Raw genomic sequence first — 21,117 nt, 5'->3', positions numbered from 1 at the left:
ATTGAATATAAATCAGGAAATAGAATGTCTTGGAAGAATTTTCCCTTCTATTCAAAGAAGCATGAACACAATAAAATATAAATAGTCAAAATATTATAGAAACAGTAAAACTGAATACTTCTTTTATAGTAATGGCTTTTTATAAGACAAGTTGAAAGAAAAAGAAGTAAAACAATGTCTTTAGTCTTGACTTTGAGCAAAAGATGGTACATAATAACTTTAATGAAAATACATTATAAATTTAGTTTATTAGGTTTAAGTTTCTTATGTAAAGCATTGTAAAGTAAGTTATAGGTTAAAAGTATTAAAATTTAATTTATAAAACCCATATATATTTATGTAAGATTTAAGAAAACTGAACAAAGATACTGAGATTCTAAGAATAAATTTCAAAATATTAAAGTTTTTTAAATTTAGTTTGCTGTCCTCCAAAAGTAATGTCTTTCATTCATTAATGTAAACAATTTTTCTAACTATAATTATAAACGTAAGAAGATATTTAAATATATAATCATTTTGATCTGGTTATATGCACAATATATATTATAATATATACAATCTTGTATAATGTCACATTTTAGAGTAGTAGCCTTTTTGGTAATGGATAGAGTTTTTCGGAGCACAGAAAAATCAGCAAGAAAGATAATAGTTGTTAATGGAAAAAACCTTATTAGTTCAAGTCTATTTCATTTTCAAGTATAAAAGCTAGTTTCAGAGGAAGACTGCTAGTGTTCCTGGAATAAGAAGGTTTATTACTAATTAGTGACTTCTAGGAATCTATAAGAGCAGAAAACATTGCATATCCCAGTGTAGACTTTATCTAGATACACTGAGGTGAGTTAACATGCAGAACATCTCTTTCAGTTTTTTATAAAATATGCAAAATCAAACATTCTAAATGTAGTATAGACTATATCAATGACAAATGGTTAAAGATCAAAGACCATCTTCTAATGTGCCCTGTTCTGTTTCTAGTTATTTATTTGAAAGCAAGAACCAGTTGCATGTGTTTTATTCTATTTAAAAAAAAAAAGTAAACTTGCTTCAATTTCCAAAGGATCACTTTACTAGATTCGGATCATTTGAGGGACAGCATGTAATTATTTTAAACTAGTTAGAAATGAGAAATTAGATTTATGAACCCAGAAATGGCTTTACCAGTGACTGATTATACAAATATCTTTTGGTAAATTAGATACATTTGTTTTTAAATTTAGGCGTGGTATTTAAGCAGCTGAAAATACAGATTATAAGGCTCCTATAAGATTCCTACCATTTTCAAATTATATAAGTCAAATCCAATATCAAAATTTTATTGATATTTATATATTTTAACAAAGTAAAAGTTCATCCTCCTTTTTTCTGAATCTTCCATTTTTTCATGTTTTGGATTTTGCTTCAGAAAAAAAAAATAGTGCATGCACATAATGTTTAGATATATAGTGAATATATAAATAAAGATAAATATGTAATGAGAATAAAATTAAATTCATATAAGTTATGATGCATAGTACCAACTATACTTATAAATAGCCATTTATCACTGGTAAAAATTCAGCAACTCTCTTTCACTTATAATTCATTAAATAAATATTTATTGAGGACTAGTGTGTGACTTAGATACGAGCAGAAGCACAGGTGTTTTTAATGATGATATTGTGAATGTGATGAAGTTAGGGTCCTTTTAGTTATCAAATTTGAATATCTGTATCAGTGAACATGTGTGAGGATGTAGTATGTGTATCTGATGGGACTTTCAAGATCAAAGGTTTATTCTTCACTGGTAAGGTACGTCTCTTGTGTGTCACCTCCAAGAAAGCTCTCTGTAGAAGAGAACAGCCCAAGTCTATGGAAACAGTCACAGAGGAATGTGGGAAAAACTCCTTCTCAAGCTTCTGTTCCAAATGAGACTGGCCATTGTGCTCATGCTTCATTGGCTGACACAAAATGTATTCACAACTGATTTGAACAGTACAGGATGCAAATAAATATAAATAAGGTTGCAATTTACCCCAGAGAGTAATCCAGTGTTTTATGATTTTCAGATAGTATTAAAATGCTAACAATACTGGTATGACTATTAACAGGCAGAGCCTTGTCTAAGATCAATAATATTTCTATCTTGGTTCATAAGACTCTGTGTCTTTTTTATTTTATTTTTCCTTTAGAGACTTAAGTAACAACAGAATAAGCACCCTTTCCAATCAAAGCTTCAGCAACATGACCCAGCTTCTTACCCTGTGAGTGTGAAAGTGTGGTACTGTGTATTCATTATGTCATGGGACAAAAATACATTTACCCCATGCTGGCCATCCTCGTGAATGGAAAGCATCTCTGTACTCAAGGAATATCAATTTCATTCTGAGAAACAGGCCACGCCTCAAACAAGAGCAGATTTTACAGAAAATGCTGGGGTCTCAGGGGAACAAAAAAGAGTAATTTAGCATGCTTGTGGGAGGGTTGTGGGGATCCTTACCACTAGCCTCTGGAATGATCTTAGGGAGATAATGGTTGAGGGAAGGGCGGACAGAGGGAAGTATTTGAGGTCATGTTAGAGAGACAACACAAAGATAATGTATATCATGTGTAAATATCCTCGATTTATAAAATACTCAAAGAATTAATTTCTTAACTGCTTTATTTAAAATATGACATTGGGGCATTATTGGATTCCTGGATAAAGTAAAAAGGCTTTTGTATACTTTCAGAATTCTCAGTTACAACCATCTGAGATGTATTCCTTCGAGAACCTTCGATGGATTGAAGTCTCTTAGGTTACTGTAAGTATCCTGGCTTCAACAAATAATTCTCTACCCTATGGTCTGAGGTTTGAGCTGTCTTCTTAATGATTTTTACTGTTTTATTGATACTTGGCTATGTCAGGATAGATGCATTAGGATTTACCATAAGTTTGGAAAGAAAAATTTCTATACCTTTGATGGGAACAGCATGACTTTCTCTTTGGTAATACTTGTTGCTACATAGCCATTTGCTTGATAAGAAATAACATTAAAATGGGCATTTTATATAGCTCCAATTAATTTCTGAAGCCATAAACTTATTTTATTTAGAAATCTCATAGTGCATGAATACATTTTTTTACTACAAAAATGTACTTTATATAAAATAAAACATCACTCCCACTCCCCTTCCTCCTAATTAACAGTTAAAACAGCTTGAGGTGCCCATCTGGTCTTTCTTTATAAACATTTGTTTTTATGTCTTATTATATTTCTCCCCACAGCTATATAACTTTTAAAAATCATGAAGAGGATCTTTTCTTGTTCTGCCATTAGCTATTTTTATGTAACATGTGCTTTAGAATGTTTCTATTCTATAATACCTAGAGATTACTCGACTGTTTAACTAGGACTGAGTATTCCATAGGTTGAGGAAACATAACCTAGGTAATCATCATCGTCTTCACTATCATTTGTTTTAATTGTGAATTTTCATTATTCTATACAATACTCTGGTGAACATTCTGTGCATTCACCTTGGTGCAGGCATTGTGGCATTTTAGCAATGACTTAGGATGGGAAGGTGCTGTCAGGTAGTTAGAGAAAATATCAAAAGTAACTGTCAAGCTGTCTGCAATGCAAGATTATCTTGATTTACAAATTTATGTTTTCATCAACTGCTTAGTAGAGTACCTTATTCTAAGCACTCTTGCAAACACTGAATACTATTAATCCTTTTATTTTTCTCTATGTGACAGATTGAAAATTGTTTTCCATTCCTGTTTCAATTTGCATTTCTAATTACTAAAGCATTTGAGTATATTCTGTTTGTTTACTGAGAATTTGTGCTTCTTATTCTAATGAAGCCTGATCATATCATTTCCCCATTTCCCACTAGGTACTTTGTTTTTTCAGTATTAATGTAGATGTCATTATGTACTTACTACTTAGACTGTACTTTTTAGGTCTTTTTATAAAGGAATTAACCATGCATCTGATAATTTTGCAAATATTTCCCATTCTGTTTTATAAATGGAATCTTTTACCTCAGGGATGTATTTTTATATTATAAAAATTTGCTACTCATTTCCTTTCTGGTTTGGGGTATATATCATTTTTTAAAGCCTTTCCTGTCCCATGATTGTATAATGGAGTGTGATTTGTTTTAAAGCATTGTTAGTTTTTTTTTTTTGAATTTTTTTTTAATATTTATTTTTTAGTTCTCGGATGACACAACATCTTTGTTGGTATGTGGTGCTGAGGATTGAACCCGGGCCGCACGCATGCCAGGCGAGCGCGCTACCACTTGAGCCACATCCCCAGCCCCAGCATTGTTAGTTTTATTTGTATGCTTAAGTCTTCAATCTGGGATTTATAATGTGTACAAGATGTAAGGTAGAAACCACCTTTGCTTTTCCAAATGGATAATCAGTTGCAGGATAATCTATTTTTTCAACAAGCTAAAATGCTTATTATAAACCAAAGCCTCATACATTCATGGATCTGAACTTTCTGAAATGTAGGAAATTTGATCTTAATTTCTCTTGCTTTCAGTTCTCTACATGGAAATGACATTTCTGTTGTGCCTGAAGGTGCTTTCAATGATCTTTCAGCATTATCACACTTGTGAGTACCTAGTTCATGAATTTGGGTGAAGGTTCAGACTACCCCTGAGTTTGGAACAGCCCTCTTACCGCTACTTTTATTGAAACATTGTAAAATGTGACTGGTTTCATCTTTAAAGAAAATGTAAAGATTTTCAACCTGGATATGATGCCCACTACAAGACAGCTTTAATTTACCCTTGGTTTTTACCCTCAATTAGTTGAGTTTTCTTTGCTACCTAAAGTGTGTATTCTACAGACATGGCTCTCTAACCCAAGGAGCCTTTTTTTCTCTTCCCTTTGCTTTCTGATTCTAGAGTATTAGCTTCCCTTGAACTTGGCCTGGTCCAGCCCTACTGTTCTGAGTCACATCCCAAGCATTACATCTTTCAAAAAGCCTTCCCTAGTTTGTCCAAACTGAACTCATTTTTTACCTAGCTTTTAATATGGCATCATGCCAAAAAAAATAAATAGATAAATAAATAAATAAATAAGTTGGCATGGTTCAAACTGACTTTATAATCAGGTAGTGGTAAATAACCATGCTAATGTTGAATTGTTCTTTGTGCTAACATTCATAACAGCCCATATTTAGGTCCATGTTTCTTGAAAGCAGAGTAAAGCAATTAAAACATATGTGATAACTAGGGTTCACAAAACTCATTTGTGTAGAATTCCAGTGTTCTATTTTTAGTGGGTTCTATTTTTAGTGGGTATAATAACTTGACAAACTTAAGAAGTGCAGGGATCACTGCAAGGTTCCAGAAAGTCCTTTGATGATGTTGAATTTGATATCACCTGGTAAGTCAACCTACTCCCATCTAAATATGGATGTCAATTGGGCCTCAATTCCCTAGAAGTTCGCCTACCATGTTCCCCCCCATAGTTTTGCACTACCCTCCAAATCTCCAAAATTTCAATAAGATAAGAAAGTTAGAAAACTGGGAAAGAGGGATGTTTGGAGATTAGGATCCAATAGTCAATATTTTTTTTTTGCTTTTATGGGGCTGTTATCAGTGTGAGTTTTTAATCCATCTGTCAGACTGCTCTCTACTGTTCATATTCCTTCCACTGGACTATTAGGTACCAGGAGGCAAAACCTCCAAATTATTTTTATTTTATTTTTTTTTAATCTTTAAGCCCTCAGACCTACCTCAAAGTCAGTATCACAAACTCCGTGGTTTCCATCTGCATGAGATATAATGAATGAATCCCTTAGCTCAGGGGATAGGATTGCCACCCAGTGTGGCAGAGAACACATCAAAAAGGGGGAAGTGGACATTGCTGCTGGAGTTAGGGTCATGAATCAAAAATAGCTACACAGGCAGTGTGCTGCTTGAGCTGAGCAGAACCTTGTCTTTGTGTGAGCCTCTCCCTCCCACAAGGAGTGCAGTTTGAGCCTTCTCTGTCATGTGCCCTATCCTCTCTTGTATTTCATTCATGCATTTGTCTTTTCTGGCTGAGATCATAAAAACCTCTGCTCCATTCCCTTTTCCTGCTTCGTCTCCTGTCATAGCAAGGATTTGGTGAATGTCAGTGAAAATGAGATGAAATGGTTCAAAAACATGATTTTGCTCATTTTTAATTTAGAAGGACTTGCATCTGACATATATAGGAAGAAAAGAGTTACTATATTCCAATTCTTGGTTGAAGTCGGGCATTAAAATTGCTATAATATAAAAGATGATTTTAAGTATGTCGTAGAGATTCTGACAAAAAGAATAAGATCAATATGCTTGAACTCCAGACCTAGAAATATCAATAATCAGAAATTAATTGTAAATCAGAATTAATCAGTTTTTAAATGCTGCTTTATGTATCTTCTACTTGTGCCCAAGTTTCGCAAAACTTTGAACAAACTAATTAACTTTTCATTCAGTTTCTTAACCTGTGAAGTAATTCCAATGTTATTGACTTAATAGAAATTACCACTTAAAATAAGATGGTGCAATTGGTACAGATGGCATAACCCAGCTCCTATAGACAGTATAGTGTAATAAAAATCAGCTATTATCTTAATTACTTTTCTATCACTACAACTCCTGATGTGAGTCAGAACCAAAGTCCTAAAATGAAAGACTTTGTGAAATGACAGATGGTCCAATCCAGCTCTGTTAGACTAGCTTTATGTATCTTGATTATTTCATGCCATTTAGTACCTCTGTGTGTTGACACTTACCCTCACCTGAATTATCCTTCCAACCTTTCCCATCTACTTAACTCCATCTGTCTCAAGTAGGTTAGACTGTCTCAAACCATTAGCTCCCCCCCCCAAAAAAAAAATAGTAGTCTCTGTTTGTAGGCTTCTTGAGAATACTTCTACAATAGCAGTGATAAATAATTTTCAAATGAAAATTATTTGTGCCTGACTATTTGCTCATCTCCTCAGCACAAGGAGTTCTTTGGAGTTAAGAATGATGCCTTATTCATTCATTGAGTCCTTGGAACCTTTCATAGGGATTTGAGTTCATAGTAAATAATTAGTAAATGCAGGATGCCTTTAGAGTGTACTTATATCCAACATCAACCTTGTCTCTGAAAGTATGGGAGGCTTTGTGAAGCTCAGGTAAGTGTTAACATTAGTGACTACTCACTAAATCCCCCAGATGCTCATGGTTCAGGAAAATTGGGACTCCCCAAAGTCTCCATTTTATTCTAAAGTGTTATCATCAATAAGGCTATTGGGATTTTCTACTGAGCATCACTTTGAATTCTGTTCCCTTAGGAAATAACAATGCTTCCATACTGTGTGTATGTGTGTGCTTTTGTGGTGTTGTTTTTCCAGAGCAATTGGAGCCAACCCTCTTTACTGTGATTGTAACATGCAGTGGCTCTCCAACTGGGTGAAGTCAGAGTATAAGGAACCTGGAATTGCTCGCTGTGCTGGTCCTGGAGAAATGGCAGATAAACTGTTACTCACAACTCCCTCCAAAAAATTTACATGTCAAGGTATGGTTTTTAAATATTTGCACATCTTTTTTTAAAATCACTTTTAATTCAAAAAGAAAAATTCAGCTAGACTTCTAAGTTCTAGTTGATAAGCCCAGTAAATGATGACTTTTTCTATCTCTGTTCTTGGACAAGAAAGAACTGTTACTCAAATGCCCAACTAAAGAACTAGCATTTTCAGATACATTGCAGAAATGACTAAGTTTTCTAGAGGATTTAGATAGAAGCACAATTTCTGGAAATTCCTTTCATAGTCTCTAACAAGTAAAATGTTCTGCCTTTGCCTTGTTTGAGCATGTGCCCTGCTCTTAGGGTTGCCAGGGCCCTGTGGCTTCCTGATACCAGGTAAGAAGAAACCCCTCAAGGGGTCAGCCAAACCTTCTGACCCACCTCATGTGCCACAGACTCCCTGTGTGGATGTTCCCACGTCTTGATCCTTCGCATTCTGTTCGTTCTTTTCCCTTTGATGTATTTGTGAGTTCCAAATAGTGTCTTCATAACAAATATTACTTTATTCCATTATTACAAAAGTAATATATGAACAAATTCAAATCTAAGTAGGAACACTTTAAACTCTAAATAGAAAACTACAATGAGAAACAGAAATAAGATTAACCATTATCACAAGTCTTAGAGACAACTACTATAAATTTGTTTCATGTATTTTGATTTTTGACAATCTTATATATGAGCTTAGGTTCCTTACCAAAAATGGGATAGAAGGTAGCTATTATTCACAAATTGTAGATGTTTTAAGAGGACTGCTTGAAATTATTATATAGAGGATAAAAATTCTTGAAACTTCTAAATCTATAGTCAGCAAACATTGAATAAGCTTGTTTTATGTTTAAAACTAAATCCTTGTATTATGAAACATGAAGAAGTTTATGGTATGGTATTCACTTCCAAGTCTTGCAAACCTAGCTGGGAAAATAATTTTTTAACACTTGAACATTTATGCAGGAAAAGAATGTTTGGGGAGTAAACATTGTGCTGTAAGTAGATAACAGCATACGTTTGAACCTCAGCCTGGTCAGGGGTAAATCCTGGCTTCATTTCCCAACAGTTAGAAAACCTTAGTTTAATCACTTAACAAATCTGTGCCTCGGTTTCCTCATGAGTAAGCAAAGATGACAGTATCAGCCTTAAAAAGTTTTGATAGGATTAAATGTTTGGATATGTTCAGGTTACATATCTCACAGTAAACACACAATATGGGTTAGTGATGCATGTATTCCAAGATTTCAGAACTCCAACAAAAAAAATGGTTTATTGATAAAGAAGGAATTTTCAAAAATCACACCCACCTAACATTTTAAAATTAGCATCTAATGCTTTTTTCATACCTAAATATGTTTGCAAAACCATCATAACTTGCAGAACATTCCAAATGTTAGCATTTTAAAACAAACCTCTTTGGGTGTTCTTTTTAAATGTATTGGGTAGAATGTAAGTGCCACAACTAAGTCTAAAAGAAATAAAAGCAAGATAACCATTCGCATATTTTATTGTTCTTCTTCCTAGAACTAGAAATTCTCTTTGAATTTCTATTCCAGTACCTCAGAAAATTCTGACACTTTGGTACAATATGATTTCAAGTTTTTAAGTTTCCCACCATCAAAAGTCTATAAATGCTTACATTTTCCTCTGAATTGAGTTGTTGTCATTAATACTGGTGCACCATTAATTGAAATGATATAATTATTTATATATGCTTTAATATCATTATGAAAAACAAGGTAAATCTTATTGCAATGCCTCTTAAGAGGTTAGGTGCATTGATTGCAAGAAACTTTACAAGTGACAATGATTTTGAACTGTTTAAATTGTTCTTTTGTAATCCCAGATGTTTCTTTGTGGCAATGGCCAAGGTTAGTTTCCGGTGAACAGAGAGGTATACCATTCTTTGGCAATGTGAGGCAGAAATTACTATTGAAGGTGAAACATGAAATCTTGTTTGAGGGAATATTATGGGGCAGATTACATGGGGAAGTTGAGAAATTGCAACCTAGTTCTGTTACACCTCTCTGCTCAGGTGAACCCACATTTCTTTTTGAAGAATCCTGGTGCTTATTCTTTCTTAAGTTGATAATTCCCTGCAGATGTTTCTGTTGTTATTTTTGTGGGATGAGTTGGGGGATGTTATAACACAATTTTGAAGAGCTATATACTTATAGTCCACCCTGGAACGTTATAGTTTGCATTAATTTATTAAATGATCTCAGACATTCAGTACATGCTTAATATATATGCAAATTTAACTAAATGTTTATTTAATTTATTTGACCTTTTCGTTCTTCATTTCATGACTGTAGCATCTCACATACTTAGTATAGCCTGAGTGGAAATAGCCTTGCAGAAGATAAATTCTTATCTGTACTATTCACTACAACTTTCTGCAGATGTGAAAATGTTCTCCATCTGCACTAGCTAGTATGGTAGCCCCCAGCCACATGTGGTTATTGAGAAAATTAACATGTGGCTAATGTGATTGGTGAATTGAAGTTTTCATTTCATTTAAATCTAAACTTAACTATCCACATATGACTCATGGCTACAAAATTATAGTAGTAATTGCTGTAAATGCTCAAAGGAATAAATCATGGTAATGTCCAGGCTGTAGAAGATTTCATGATGCAAAGATGTATAAACCAGTAGTTGGGACAGATAGACCATTGTGAGGATGGTGCACCTGGTGGGCAGAACTGCAGGAGCAGAGCTGCATTGTGGGAAAGTTTTGTACCTGTTTCAGTGCCCCCAGGAAACAGAGCTGGGATTTGTTAATTGACAGATAATAGAAAGTCCTAGGTCTCTCAGCTGAACTTTGGCAGATTAGTTTAATATTCACTATATTACCAAATCAATAATTTATGCATATTTGAAGTTATCTGTTAAATAGCTAAAAGCATGGATACAGGACAGTTTGCAACAGTGCAAACATTCAAAACTCAACACATGTCATGCAATTGCATTTAGCAGACAAGAATTTAATTCAATTTTCTATACCTTAATATAATTTTAGAGTGATAGCAAGCACTGAAAAAATGTTTTTTGCATTTGTCTCAATATTTGTCAAAATATTGTGAAATTTCCTTTTCTTATTATTTCTCTGCTAGCTCAAGAATTATGACAATTTAGACTGGATCTTTGCCAATATTACTACTGCTATCACTACTGATACTAATAATAAATGATCACTTCCTTTCTCAGTTATTGCATTATGCTGAGCACGTTACCTACATTTTTATCATTTAATCTTGACATTATTCCTATGTGAGAACTGTCATTTCCCCATTTTAGAGAGGAAAATATTGCATGTAGGGTGACTAATAATATATCAAAATCTGAGTAAAGGAAGACAGACTTTGAACCCTGAATCTCTGACTCACAGCATGTTGTTGAAATTTACTTTGTAATTTTCTATAAAAAATATGTTCAGAACAGTGTATCAGTCTCAATAAGATTGATGCCTACTATGGAATCATACTGAGAAAATGAAAATTATGAACTATTCTCAGATGTTTGCTAGAAATATTTACTTATAAGAAATGGGTTAGTAGAACGCAAGGTATTCAAATCTATTAATCAAAATAATTCACTCAGGGATGTCTCCTGAGTCCTGTGCTGTTGAACATGCATGCTTTAGGAACTTGAGAGCAATAAAGTGATGTTCCTTTATCTATTTTATAATAGAATGTTTTCATATTTTAATTTAATTTTCCTATTGTTAGAGCAGTGTGAATCTTTTTTATTTTATTCATGGAATGCATGTAAGTACAAAATCTCCCAATATTAAGGTTTGTCAGTATACAATTTTAAATTACAGCATAAAGATAATATTCTTTATTTGAAGCCAAGTTTATAAAACTAAATTTTAAAATAGTAATTTTATTCTGCAATAAAAATCTATGCAATTATTTTGAGGAATTATTTCAATAAGAACTTATTCAGTTTTTCAGAGTACTTTCTTTTTTGTACAATGCCATATTTTTTGATATACAACAAAAATAAGGAACAGAATGAAACAGATGATCAGAGCATATTTAATTAATACCCAGACAAGAGCATTCTTGAGTGGAAAATAGGTGGTCATTACCTCTGTATCCCAGATGACCACCTCTTCTCTTCACCTTCAGATGACATTAGAGCGATCGGTCATTCTATAAGAAAATAGAAGTTTTTGTCTCTCCTGATTTTCATTAACAAATTTATCATGCAACTTGAAATTTGCTAATTTCCAATATTCCTGTTAAGACTCCTAGTTTAGGATGATTTAGCTACACTTTAACTAAACTCCAGGTGGTTTTGTTTGTTTGTTTGTTTGTTTTTCATTTATAAACATTTCTTGAACACTTAAGCATGCTTGGGAGTGAGCATTCTATTTGAAATTAATGATATATACCTTCATTCATTTAATAAATATTACAGTTCCTACTATATGCCAAACACAGTTCTGAGGTTGTAAGAATACAGCATTATGCAACATAGAATATAAACCTCTATCTTCTTGGAGTTTATATTTTATTAGTATATATGTTTAAGTAGATAATTCTAAAATAATTTGGAATTTTGGTGATAGAAATACATATTATATATTAGTGATATCTACTTGAACCACACAAATATGAAATGGTAGTGACATTGCCGTGTCCATGAAGCCATCAGGACATTGTCACAGGAAGCCAAGTAGAAGTGAAATTAGAAATGGAACAGAGGTGGAGACCCAGGTAGACAGGTGTCTGACAGCTATGGGATCGAATAAACACACAGAAACGCTGCTAAAAAATGTAATTACTTCATTTGTAGGAGTCAGCTTGAGTGTCAAGAACCTGGAAACTTTTGAAATCCTAAAATAATTAACATTTTGCCACCCACTGGCTGATCTCTTGTCCTAATTATATACATTAAGAATCCTGTAGATTTGGGAACTCCTAGTAGAAATTTGACCACCCCTCAGCAACAACATTGAAATACTACTAATTTTAAGCAAGGGCAACTTCTTCCTTTTGGGGGGATTTTTTACAAACTTGGTTTGTGTCTCAAAATTGTTGATTGATATTATCTTTAGTTATTAACTAAGTATGAAGATGATTAACTAATTTACCCCAAACTAGAAGTAATGGGAAATTCACTATTTTGAAACATTATTTAGAATTTTACAGTTTCAGATTTAGGATCATTAATATATTGTTTTAATTTTTAAATAGCATTATTTTGGGGGGATTATAATGTATACATTAGCTAAATTCAGATTATATATATAGTATATAGTTTTATATATATAATTATCTATCAAAAGTATATAGTTATATAGTTATATATCAAAAGCACCACTCTTTAAAAAATAAACAGGGACTATTTTTTATTATATGTTTTAAGATTTTGAACTGGGAAATTTTTAACTGACGTTTGTTTTAATAGGGTCAAGAAAACCAACAATTATACATTCAGTTTTGAACATTTCACATCCATATTCTCTTTGATATAATTCCATAAAATAAGTATTGTTCTTTTATGTTTAAACATAAGAAGTTCATTTATTGGTCTAAGATCACATTTAAACTGGAGTTAATGATCAAGCCCAGTAATCCTAAAGGAGTCACATGTAACCTTTTATGCAATGCAAATTCACAGAATTTTAACCCCCATCATCTGGTGCCCATCTGTATCTCTCAACTGAAGCTATTATGAGGACACCAACAACTTCCATGTTTCTAAATTCAATGGCTTCTTTTCAGTTACCATTGGCTCTCTCTTCATTTTAGGCAATGGTGGCTACAGCTCCTTTATATACATTATAGTTTCCTCTTTCTTTGTTCCGATTGCCAACATCTCCTTTTTAACACAGTCTTTAATGTAGACATGTGTAATTCTGTCCTTGGCCCTATTACATTCTTGATTGAATTCAGTCTGTTGCTCAACTATCTAGCCATGACTTTCATTATGAACTTCAAACGCATCCTTCCATTCACTTTGTGGATTCCTTTGCCTTAATGGTCTGTAGAATCTAAAAACACGTATTGTAAGATTGCCTTCTCATTTTCCACATTCTTTCTCTAATTGATACATGTGTGTCTTGACTGCTGAACAGTAAGTTTTTCCAGGAACTCAGGCATTTTTTTTGGCCTTGATCCTCCCAAACATAACCTGGTGCCTGGCAAAAAGTAGATCCTCAATAATTATTTGATAAATAACAATGGAATGTTAACAAATATATCTCTGCTGTTAATGCTTAAGAAATGCAGTAATAGCAAGTGAAACATAGACTCACTGGTCTTGAATAAAAGTCTCCTTTTGGCTCATTATGACCAACATCAAATATTCTCTACATATGTCTTTTTGTCTTTGTTCTACATCAGACTGCACTAAGGGCAAAGCTAGAGAATTATGTTGTTGGATTCATGTTTCTGGGGGATGCCAGAATTAAGGGAGAGTCAGGAGCATGGTTAGAAATTTTTGTTTGGAGCTTTTAGCAATAAATCATAGTGATATACAACTCTCAGTGGGTAGCAATATTGGTGTTAGGTGCATAGCTAGTGATTTGAGTCAAGTAAGCAAGTCTGCCCACAAACCTTAATGGATTTGAAGTCCAGCAGTTCATTCATTAAAGATTAAAGTAATTGGCAGAAACAGACTGTGAACCAAACCTTCTTCTCATTTCCCTTTGAATTATTAAACTAAGCACACTTATATCCATGGAGCTGATGTTACATGCTTTCTTAAGTCAGGACCAACTATTACATCAATCCAGGTACCCTACTCCAGCCGTATTCATTTCAGCAACACTAGTACACAACCATCTTCTGGAAATGAGATTTCTTCTCCATGGTGCCCATTGCACAAGAACTAATTTGTTGACAATATTTGAACAGTTCTTGGAAACAGTTAGCTTTATAAAGGGAAAAGGCTTGAAAATTACATTTCCTTTCCAAGCAGCAATGCCAGAACCAAAAGAACCTCCCCTGCTTCCTCAAGTTATTCTGTTACTTTTAATGGCTGTTCACACCAAATTTCCAATTTCCAAATCATGATCATATTCCTAAACAATATGAAAATCATTAACCCTGGGTTCTGGTACACCAGAAGTTAATTATGTCTTGATAACCACTTCCATTCCTATGATGTTCTTAATAGTTCCTATAGTTTTCAAATATTTCAACCATCCCTGGAGTCCTTGTGTTTGTGTGTGTGTGTGTGTGTGTGTGTGTGTGTGTGTGTGTGTATACATATACATATATATATATATATATACACAAAAAAACCACACACATCATTGTAAGTATTTGGAGATACAAAAGAATTCTGCTATGTACATTTGGAATTTATACAACCTACAAACATCTTTTGCATTCCTCAATTCAAATTCAAGTAATAGAAATAAATTATCTTTGAAGAACTGATTTTAAAGAAAACTATCAGAAAGGAGGAGCAAATAGAATGCCAGCTCTAGAAGTCTGTTTTACTAACTGAAGTTAGAACTCAAAATTTTACTGTGTTCCCCAAACCAGTGCCCCCAAAACAGTTCAGCATGTTTAACAAATTCTCAGAGTAGCCTTTCAATGTGAAAATGCTTATTACCCTGATTTTTCAACTACACTGAATATTTATACAAAGAGACAAAAATCTTCTTTCATATACATGTACAAATTCTCAATATGAAAATAATTCAGCTTAATTTGTAACGTAGGAAATTAAATTTGTTCCTAGGAAAAAATGGACAAATTAGATATTGCTTATTAGTCATTTGGTTCAGTGGACATCTACGAAAGAAAATTATTGATTCTCTGGTAAAATGGACAAAGATTCCTTCATCCCAGCAGTTTTGTTACCTATTGACTTATTAAGTTCTTCAAGGTATATCCATATCCCCCTCCCAACACTATCTCTAGCTTCTTATCTAAATACTTAAATTTAACTTTTGAAAGGCATCTCATTGCACAGGATGAACTTGAAAACTGCCAGCCCTCAATTCTTCTACTCAGTCATAGACTTACCAAGTTTGAAAGCACAGTAAGACCAAAAAACATTTTTCCTCAAGGTCTTGGGATACAGCCAGATGAATGTTCACATGCTTGCACATTCTGACCTGATGTTTTGCTTGCATTTCACAAAGGTTTCATCCCCTACCTTTGTTCTGAGTTCCATTCTTTCTTCTCTCCCAAATAATTAGAAAATTTTTTGCTATTACTGACTCTAAATAGAATTTTAGCAAACACAAAGCCATTTATTGTGAGATGTTATGCTAATTTAATTAACTGTTTGAACTAATTCCCACCTTTAATTTCTCCAATATGCTGATTAGTGAAATTTTTTGTTCTTTAGTTGATAAGTAATGGGGGAGGTAAGAAATTAAGAAATTGAACTTCTTGAGGCCCACTTCAGAATTAATTCCAGTAATTTCCAAACTATATTTTGATACAGAGACTGAACTAAGTTGTTTTGGTTATCAAGAAAAAAGTGGAAGGGATACTGGTATTGATATGGTGGTCCCTAGTGAGTGAGGTATCACTAGAAGCAGTTACCACCCTTTCCATTAACACTGTCATCCCAATAACTGTCATCCATTTCCAAATGTTGAAAAGAAACAGGAATTTCAATGCAAATATAACTCAAGGTTTCCCTTTTCAGTTCAGTGTTGCTAATAGAAAAACAACACAAAGCACTCTCTTTTTCATGGGTTTTAATTAAAAAAATGTTATTTGAATAAATACTGGTATTTCCCATGGTGATGAACTCCACAACCACTATGTAAATTTGCATAACTCACAAACATATGCCCTAATCTGTAGAGTAATTTCATGAAAGGTAGCTTATATAAGCAGAAGTCATACAGTATTTTGGGTAAAGTTACATTAGAAGGTTATGTCAGTGATAATAAGGATTGGGGGCATGCTCAACATATATTCACAATAATTATCCAAACCATTTTGTTAGGAATAGTGTGTAATAACATGCAGGACTGAATTTACTGTTGCTCGTTCCAATGAAGATAAAGAGCTACAAAGAGATTGTTGGTAACAACAATACAGTGAATTTTTTATAAAATATTTCTATTTTATATATAGAGATGTTACTTTTCCATCATCCTAGTCAGAAACAGCTTCTTAAAATAAAGCTAATGAGCTTTTACAAATGTAAAAAAGTAGCATCAGTGGAACATAATTTTATGGAGAACAGTTCATTTTCAGCATTATTAGCCATTTATCAAATAAGTGCAAATAATGGGAAACTAGTTGCATTTGATCTAGGCCTACTATGGATCATGAAACTTAAAAATGTGAGACTGCAAGTACAGGTCATTTTAATGATATTTACTTTTCTTGGAGAAGAAAATGTGAATCTCAGCCATCATCTATTGTGCTAAAGAACTAACAAACTGAATTAAAAGGATGCAAGGGAGAATGTAATGGAGACTACATTTTTACTTTATTTCTATATGTATAATAGTAGCAGTGAGGCTGGGGGTATAGCCAGTGATAAAGCATGGCTTAGCATGTGTGAGGCCCAAATTTCAACCTCTAGCACACACATAAAACAATACAAAACAAAACCAAAAAACCCAAACACCTCACCAAGATCACAGAACGCAGATTGTATCTCCTGTGTGAAAGTAACAATACCAAGCTAGTGCTATCTGGGAATGTGTGTTCTATTATGCTTTTAATTATAGTGATAGATTTCTACTTTTTCATAAAACTCTCATATCCCATCACTACATTTGTGGTCCTCTCTGAGACTAATAGTATGCATTTCCATGAAACTGGCTAAAACTGAAATGTAGGCAGTTACCATGAAATGCATCCACATAAACTTTGAACTCATAAGGGAATTTACCCTGTGATGTTGATGTCATTAGCATTAGACACAAACCCCCTAAACTATCAATCCAGAGTCCAGATATGACCCAAAACTATCACAGCCATGCGTTGCATGTTTGAACACCTGATTATGCTGATTCCTTGTTTCATTTTGTTGGGGAAACACATATAGATACATGACCTATAATCGTATCCAAAATTTACTGTTACATTAAAGAGTAGAAATTATTTTAAATGAACTAACATTGAAAAAAATCTCTTTCTCATATTTTTCAATTAATTTTTAGGTCCTGTCGATGTCAACATTCTAGCTAAGTGTAATCCCTGCTTATCAAATCCCTGTAAAAATGATGGCACCTGTAACAATGATCCAGTTGACTTTTATCGATGTACCTGCCCCTATGGCTTCAAGGTAAGTAGATGCTGTTGTGAGAGCCACAGTCTGGAAACATATCTTTTTTTTTCATAATTCTACTATGCTTTCTCTGTGCGCAGTGGATGTCCTCATTTGTATTCAACCTAACTTGGCCATTCCTTCTACAGGGGCAGGATTGTGATGTCCCAATTCATGCATGCATCAGTAACCCATGTAAACATGGAGGAACTTGCCATTTGAAAGAAGGGGAAAAAGATGGATTCTGGTAAGTAATGAGGCTGTGATTTCCTTTGTCTGAAGTATTGGAGCAAGAATAACTAAGAAAACAGGCATTTTCCTTTTCAAACCCAAGGGCATTCTTTTAAAAAAGAAAAACAGAATAAGGACAATATGTATTGGTCCCTCCCAGAGGTATACTGCAATATTAAAAACAAATGGAGACTCCACAGGGTTCTCAGCTTAGGATGTTACAAATCAAAAATTTAAAAACATGCACATACACATATGATTAATCAAGTCAGATTAGGGCAAGACAAAGTGTTGGCTCAATTATGCTAATTAATAGCCAACTCTTCCCTTAATGCAAGTCCTGCATTCATCTGATGATTTGCTTATTGCTTTAACAGACAGTGTGCAATGATGAGATGTAGGTCCCACTGAAACAGAAAATTAATGATTCATTTCCAGGCCACAATATACATAGACAATCATGCTGTGAACATTTTAAATCTGGAATTATTTAATCATACAGTACAATTACTTCAGATGTACTTCATGAATTATGAAAGAGTCCATTAAGTGGCATTAAGAATTTCACTTTAGAATGCTAATCTACTACTAACACTTGTTAGAATTGTCATGTTATAGAAGAAAAATACTTCATTTCTGTTACAAAATTTTCTCTTATCCATCTACACTTTACTCAAAGCTCATACTGATATTACTTGAGATTAAATATACAATATTTTATGTGGTAAATTGCATTTATTGTCTTAGAGAAAATGTTCATATTTTGTAATTGCAAGGAAGACAAAACTTAATTTTTACATTTCTTTTTTGTTGCCAGACATCTTAAACATTTCACATAGAGTAGGAGATGATATGATTTTAAGAATCAGAATTAGTTCCTCCTCATTTCTGAGTAAAGAAGCATAAATTACTCTATTAGAGAAAAACTTGGGATTAAGATATCTATGATTGTGGAGTCAAACTTTATTTCTGTATCATACCTGGAAATATTGGTTTTTAAGACCCTGAAGCCACTTACCATCTTGAAGCCAACATAAGTTTTATTTTTTAATGTTTTCTGGTTTGTTTGATATTACACTAAATCAATACTTACAACATGGCATTTCAAAACTTTTAAAAAACAAATTCTTATAATTTTATGAGCTCTATAATTTACAAATGTATTTATGGTTTTTTTTCAATATTTAGATCACATGGATTTAAAATGCAGCAAAAAGATGTGAATTGCTTTTGTGTTTATTTTGCCTTTCTGCCCTGATATTCAGGTGTATCTGTGCTGATGGTTTTGAAGGAGAAAATTGTGAAGTCAATATTGATGATTGTGAAGACAATGACTGTGAAAATAATTCTACATGTGTTGATGGGATCAATAACTACACATGCCTTTGCCCACCTGAGTACACAGGTATGAACACTGGGAAACATTATGCCATCAATCACTGTGTCTCTTTGAAAGCATCATTGGCACTATGCTCCTATTTATTTACTAATCCATTCTATTATTCTATAACTGGTAGGTGTTTTGTCAATTAGATGTAATGTAAATAATGGAAGGAACTAAGATGGTTTCAGACAATCAAGTATAAGACCCAGCAAGCTCAGTGCAAAGTGAGTCCATTATAAAGTCATTGCTCTGCAGCAAAAAAGAATTTTTCATGTAGAAAGTTCTTATCCCACAATTCAATAGCATTTCCATTTAAATCATTTTCCCCATACAAACCAACTCACCAAAACATATGTGAAAAGAGAGAATTTTTTAAATAGCCAAAATGTAATTAAACATTTGAGATACTTCATCTATGTTTATTTTTTTACCAGCAAGTATTTGCTTCTAGTGACCCATGTCCTTCAAGATGAAAATCAGGAAGAGACTGAGCATTTGGGATACTCTTACAAAGCCATCACCCTTTTTCTGACATTTTGTCTCTGTGGGTGATAAATCTCATATGACTATCCAAATTGCTAAACTTCCACTCAATTTAAACCAATTTGCTATAAAATCAACATCAAGTTTATGGTCTATATATTTTGACAGAGCATCTGTTTGACTGATATTTGTGACTATGAATAAGAAAATTCATAGTTGTCTTTTTGTTCCTTAATCTCTTATATTTAATGGAGAAAAATAATTCCATATTATATTTTTTAAAAAAATAAAGAAGTAGATTCTACTAGTCTGTTGAAAGCTACCATTTCCATTTAGCTGGATATTTTTATTAATTATATTTCCATTAAATCCAATACATAGTTAAGAAAATCAGAGACTGAAATATCTATAGATGTGGCTAAGACTAACATCTCTAAACATTGAAGATGCACACACCTCTATATAGCTAACTTTCATAGGGTTTGTTGGAAAACCACTGAAATTTAAATTTTTATCAATACCTTTCTTGATGGGAAAGTATCTTTCATGATGAAAAACTGCTAAATACAATAATGAAGTTCAGTTTTAACAGCTCAGATCTGTTTAAGGGTCTCTGACGCTGCATTTTCTGTAATTCAGGTCTTTTTAATAGGAGTAAGGCACCTTATGTCATGTAAAGTTATACTGTTTTCAGAAGAAATGCTGTATCACTAATTGTTCTATTACATGGATAGAGGGTTTATACTGCTTAGCAGGCAAAATTTGAGCATTCTTTGATATTTTGCATTAACCACGGGATAAGTATAGGAAATAGATCTAACATGCACCTATAGTACAGGGGTGTGCTACAAAGCTTTCACCTTCCACCAATAAAACTTACACCTCTCATAATTGGCATGACCCTGTGGCCACAGATTCTGGAGCCCTTACAGCTACTCTGATAACCTGAGGGCTAATTTGATATGTGTAAAAACCCAATGTTTGCACTAAAATCTGTTACTTAATACTGTCTTAGGACAAAAATAGGTCTCTTTTTCTGTCATTGTTCTGATCATTTTGAAAAGTGATTAAGAACCCACTTAATCTTGGAGACCTCTATAAACCAACCTACTCTGATTCCACCAGACAAATTAGATCCAAGCATTGCAAGCATAATTTTGCTATCTATGCCTTTTTATGTATGGAAACCAAGAATGGATGAATGAATATATATAAATACTTTCCCTTCCTGATGAAATCTGGGCTTGGAGAACAGCTATGTTCAGGTTCTTGTATGTCTTTCTTATGATAATTT

General features: G+C 33.3%; 1 long non-coding RNA gene across 1 annotated transcript; it reads left to right on the top strand.

Annotated features, from left to right (window-relative positions):
• Positions 1-7,467: 7,467 nt before the first annotated feature.
• On the top strand, positions 7,468-19,352 carry LOC308640103. Its single transcript, XR_014020173.1, has 4 exons — positions 7,468-7,513; positions 17,619-17,743; positions 17,875-17,972; positions 19,222-19,352. It is a non-coding gene; the product is annotated as an uncharacterized lncRNA (long non-coding RNA).
• Positions 19,353-21,117: the final 1,765 nt, after the last annotated feature.

This window comes from Spermophilus citellus (assembly GCF_964194105.1).
Source record: "Spermophilus citellus genome assembly, contig: SCAFFOLD_122, whole genome shotgun sequence".
Lineage (NCBI taxonomy): Eukaryota > Metazoa > Chordata > Mammalia > Rodentia > Sciuridae > Spermophilus > Spermophilus citellus.
The sequence above is the reverse complement of the archived record's forward strand: the minus strand, read 5'-3'. Positions and strand labels throughout refer to the sequence as shown.